This window comes from Adelges cooleyi, unplaced genomic scaffold (genome assembly GCF_023614345.1).
Source record: "Adelges cooleyi isolate 19-005CV unplaced genomic scaffold, UGA_ACOO_1.1 ACOO_flye_CR_arks_rails_tigmint_CR_PRNA_30, whole genome shotgun sequence".
In the NCBI taxonomy this organism is placed as follows: Eukaryota; Metazoa; Arthropoda; class Insecta; order Hemiptera; family Adelgidae; genus Adelges; species Adelges cooleyi.
The window spans coordinates 13,285,124-13,291,123 of NW_026095971.1; the positions used below are offsets into that span (position 1 = coordinate 13,285,124).

General features: G+C 32.7%; 1 protein-coding gene across 1 annotated transcript in view; it reads right to left on the bottom strand.

Moving 5' to 3' along the window:
- The window catches only part of LOC126837932 (cadherin-89D), a 30,624-nt gene extending 25,063 nt beyond the window's left edge, over positions 1-5,561 (bottom strand). Inside the window, exon 1 of the mRNA XM_050571943.1 lies at positions 5,299-5,561. The gene's annotated coding sequence lies outside the window, so the exon portion shown is untranslated. The remainder of the gene's footprint in view (positions 1-5,298) is intronic.
- Positions 5,562-6,000: the final 439 nt, after the last annotated feature.

Sequence of the window (6,000 nt, forward strand, 5' to 3'; positions counted from 1 at the left end):
CGTCAGATTCAATAAAAGATTTATGAATGTTCGGTGTGAATAATTTAAGTGAATGCAAATATTATATAGGGCAATCCAGATAGTGCAGCTGCTCGTAGCCACCGAGAAAACGGAGATGCCGATATTGCGTTTTGCGAATGCTAACCAAAACGGCTGATCGACTTTGGTTTTGGAGTATTACCGTTTTTTTATCGCCTGTTATAATTATTTCGTCGGTGACTCGAGAGTCATTCTCATCCACTTCAATTGATCCATAAAAAGTTGAAACAAAAAAGCTATGACGTAGCACGGGTAACCATTATTAGTTATACACAACTACAGTCAGCAACAACACATCAATACGTTCCAGCATTGTTTTTGTCGCTGCACAGGGCTTCGACAGTTTTGTTTTTTATTTTCAAACCTAATTAAGTCGATAAATTAAGATCAACCCAATAAGATGCGTGACATGGTTTGTGTTTTTATTTGACACACGTTTGCTGCAATAATAAAACGGTTCGCTTACTCTGTTTGCCGATTAATCGACTTCCTGAAAATGTTTAATAAAACCTAGATCTTGTTGACAGTATATGTATGCCATCGCGGCGAAATCACCTCGAGGGCACGCATATAAAATACGTCATGTGACTCGTGACAACAGCGTTTTACCACTTGATGCAACTCGATTAACTGGATATCAAGTTTTTGGTAGAAATAGATAGACCATCGATCGGCGAGTAAAAATTAAAGCAAGAATTTCCAGAAAAAATTATTATTTATTATTGTCACTTTTATGTTATGCAAGTTGTAATGATGGGAATCCGAAAATCCGGATTTTTCAAAAAAACGCTATTTAAGTCGATTGAAGATCTTATAAATATTATTACAATATAACGTCGTGTACCTAAGTGAAATGTTTTGTTAAGTTTAAAAAAAAACTCTTAACTTTAACAATAAAATGTTTTCGGATTTCAACAAATCCGAAATCCAAAAGCGATTTTTTTTGGTGTTGTGTTTTATTTTTACATTTTCATAAAAAATATTTTACCCGGGTACACAGCTTTATACTGTAAAAATATTTAACACTTATTTTATTTCTAAGTGGCTTAAATTGCGTTTTTTTTTTTTTGTGAAAATCCGGATTTTCGGATTCCCATCACTAGGACGTTGTGATATCGACAAAAATATGGCGATAGATTAACTTATATCAATGTTTATATTCTCTAGATAAAATGATCTGTTTTTAGCATTCATTAAGACAAATTATATTATACCTAATTCGGGTTTTCATGACGTGTTCTTTATACTCACACAAAAATATAGTTGGAATCATTATTATTCTACTTCATAAAATTTTAGTACGATTTTAACTGGGACATTTTTGTAACGGGAGGTGTTTTAAATTCAATTTAAAAATCGTTCAATCAGATATATTGCATACGGCCGTACTACGAATTGATCGTTTTTCGTGCACGAGTGTTTTGGAGCACCTTAATACGATTGTTTGCAAATAATTGCTCTAGTGCGGCCTATTAATGTGTGCTTAAGGATTCAGGTCATTTCACAGGCAACGCACGAGATACCAAGTTCAAAGCCGAAAACGCACATAGTGGCGACGCGCTCCGTTTGCTTCGCTGGTGTAATGTAATTCAAATCTAACGATTCGTGGATGACTCCCGCCTGTGAATACTATTAAAACATAATATGGAACGTTGAGAGCATCTGACTTACAGTGCAGTAAAATATAGGTAACTGAACAAAAATTAGAAATCAATATTCTATACATACCTAATACATGTATATATGTATAAATACTGTCGACCGGCCAAGGACAAGTTTGTTTTTCTCTATATGCAGGTAAAAATGCGCTTATTTATTAAAATATATTTTTACTGTTTTCACTTTATTTCACTGAAAATTATGAGGATAATATGCTAATAGCGGAGATGCGTGTCGCACCGGTCGTACTCGCCACTAGGTCACTTGGGCAAATCGAGGATAAGCACCAACACACAAACTCACACACATTTATAATGAGTTATCATTGATGCTGTCTGTCCCTCGGGTATCTCCTGCAATTGTACACGATCGCTTTCTCTCTTGAGTATAATATCCTGTCTAGTAAATATAAATAGAAAAAACTATTGCAAATCACGGGGGACGAGAGAATTTTCTACAAAATCCAATAGGCACACAACATAATACATTATACTGTATACTTGAGCCTGCGGGAACGACTATTCCGCAAACCTGGTAAAATTATAATTCACTTGGAATGTGTCGCTATAGCCGAACGGACGTTATATCCGTCGTACTCCGAGTTATTCAATTACCGTTGTTATCCGGTATTTTATTTATTATTTACAATAAAGATACTTTTTTTAAAAGTTCAAGCATTTTATCATTATGTTACAGTGACTGTCTAATGATTTAAGTTAAAATATTAACTGAACTGCAAAATATGATACATTTTACATAAAAATTATTTTATATATAATTCTAAAATATACTATTATGGCCTACAATAGTACATAGAGACATTCGGCGAAACTTATATTTTTATTAATTTCAGATTATTAAAGTATATTATAAATATTTAATACTGTATATTTAATATACTACTTATAAAAATTAGAAAATGAAATATTTCATGTACTTTTACAAGTACCATAAACGTAAGTCAATAGTTAAATAAATTTTAGGATAATTAGTAATCCTTTAATTATAGAATAGAAACCGGCAATTAGACATTTAATTGTAATTTAATGTATAACAAATTGTATTCTATGTATATGAACACAATTAAGAGTAGTAAAAACATAATTACTATAATTACAATATATTAATTCCGTAGGTACGCAATATATTAGTATTATAGTATTTATGTTACTTTTCGTGGTAATACATTGAATGCATGTCCAGTATAATGTCATTTAAATAATAGCCACCCAAGTAAAAAAAAAATTAATTAACTACACTCTTGTCTAAAAATTCTGTTTAAGCCTAGTCAAATATCTGATTAATAGACATGTAGAAGTCGCAAAGTATTATATAACTTTTTACAAAAATAAATAAAAAATGTGTTTTTATAGATGTACAGGTATAAAAACTTTGTGCTAGCTGCTTAGGAACACAAACTACCTCGCTATCTTCAAACGTTAAGATGACACACTAACCGCGATCAACCGTAGTTAAAATTGAAACCAAAATATACCATAAACAAATCAAAATGTATAGTGTACATCCACTTGGATGTTTAACTGTCATTGACTTTATGATCGACAGCTGTTAAAATTGGCCAATAAAATCAACCCAATATTGTATTTTGTGTTACTGGAAATAATATATATATTTTTTTAACTCACTGAACAGGTGTTTTCGGGAATGTTGCATTTTTTTAAACTACACACCTATATTTATATAACTATAGACCATCTCTCATCTTAACCCTAATCTACCAAAATCTATGTACAATTGTATTGCAGTGTACGTCACATAACCGGATTTACATTTTCCTATTCAGGATTTGTACATCCAAATTGAATTTTTTAGTAGATGTAATGCTAGGCTTTTTATTTTTAATGCAGGAAATGTGTCGTCGAAAACAATTTTATAATAATAGCCTACATCTAAAAAACTTGATCGAATATTTATTTAAAATAAAATGTTTTGTTCAATTATATCATTTGTCTAACACTAAACAAAAATAATAAAAGGAAGTAGGATAATAAACGAGGGTTGTCGGTTTTTTTAGTGTAATGCAAAATTATTATATTATTATATCTTAATTCATTTCACGTTTACTGGTTATTGCAATTAAGAAAAAAACAATCATTTATAAGAGTGAAATTGCCCTACTGTGAACTAAACAAGTGTACCTTGTATACAAATAAATTGATACATCAAATAGTGTCATTTCTATAGTAAGTATACTATATTTCGATCAACAAAACAATGCCATGGCTGCGAGCAATTTAACTGAAGACGTCGATTGCCGTACGGAAATTGTCTGAAACAGTGTTTGTTGTACAATAAAAAAATGTCTAGTACCGACTTGTATGTCATTTCATCAACATTTTTCCAATTACCAACAAGTAAAATGTGTCAATAGTTAATATTATATTTCATGTTTTCTACTTATTGTTATTATACTTTACAAGACGCAATTGTGAGGTCAACTGATTAAATTTAATGTTTAATCGATGGTATTCATTAATGTATTCATTTCTAATTTAATATGTAAATATAACTTTAACTTCCACGCGGAGCTAAAAAGGTACGGTTTTTTAAATATTATGTTTAAAGTTCACAGCTCACCCTTTAAAATCTAGAAGAAAACTAATCAAACTGCCTACCAAATAATGTCCATACTTTGACCGTATTAAATTTCCAGGTGGCTATTTTTGTGAATGAATTAATAGTCAACAGTTATCCGAAAAATATTTTCGTTATGTTGTTGATTTGTCTATTAGGATTTGGGAACACCGGAAATAAGTTTTTAGAAAAGACAAACCCTAATACTAATCATATACTCACGGTTGTGAGTTCTAGAGCACTTAACTATATTTCTACCGAATTATTTTACAAAACATTAAAAAAAAAGTTAGGGTTTGAATTTTGAATTTTCATCAATCTATTTGTTTACTTATATGACTTTGGCTAAGATATTAAATTTCCAAATTCCAATAGCCCACAAAATTCATATTTATGTTCGCATTGTTCCATAGGCAAGAACATCAATAACCAGACACAGTTTTGAGTTTAAAATTAAAATTTAAAATTCAAGACCTAACAATTTTTAAACAATTTTGTCTACATGTTTATAGAATTAAAAACGTATGTTCCCATTTTACGTAAAAGCGATGAAGGTAAAAAATTTAAAAGTATTTAAAAGTATAGTAAAACTTGTACCTAAAAGTATAGGAAAAAAATTGTTTTCAAAATATTCCATATTTTCCAAGAAAATTAGTGTCTTACATCAGATGGATCACCTTGTATAAACCCATTTTAACGGTCTAACCGAAGGATCGAAAGTGAATGCTGGGCCCTAAGATTTAATACCAAATTAAGAAGGAACGTGATACATGCGATTAAACGGTCCTGCTTCCCCGTCGAGTCCTGGCGGGAAGCCGGGTTTGTGTCAGCCGACGACAGAATCTAGCAAGCGCGGGGGGGAGACACAATTTTCGGTTAAACCGAAATTACAGAGCAGTACAACATAAAAAAATCTATATTGTACCACAAAAACTTAATAAATCGACATGTTCGTACTACACGTCACGCGTTGGTGTTTCGAGAAGAAAACAAAGGTTTACTTACGGGATGAAACAATATAATATAGCGTTAATATCGTGTCTTAAGTATATTCCAATCCCAATGCTATAAGTACAGCGTGTGCTCGTGTCTGCAGTTTCTTCGAGTAAGTCGTCTCATGTGAGTAATCAACGATTTTGAATGGTCCAAAAACGGTAAGAAAACACCCGCACACGCGCGTTCACATGTTTACGGTTACCTTAATTAAGCACACTCGGCCATCGTACGGACGTTGTCGGCTGTGGCGGAGGACTGCCAGCACATGTGTCTGATACCGGTGGATCCGCCGACGGTTGCTGTGCAGAGTTCCGCTTAGGAGGGGCCGGAAAGTAAGCGGTGGTAGCCGCGGCTGCTGCTATATTATGTTCTTCTTCGGTGTCCGTTTAAGACCAATCAATTATCATCGGTAAATCCAAACCACCGACTATAGAGAGAGATAGATAAATAACGTTATCGTCAGCTAGGTATTTGCGTAGCTAGTATAATAATGTGCATGCGAAAACGTAGCGCTCTAGTCCTGTACAGTGTTTCCCTTTTCTTTTTCTCTCTTTGCGACGATTATGCCCGTGCGGTGCGCGATGACGTTTCCTGGATTAACATTGACAATATATATATATATATATATATATAAATGTCGGTGTGCACAGTAATATTATAATGTCGCGAAATCCGTATGCCAGGTGCCTTATACCGGTGAAACTATACGAA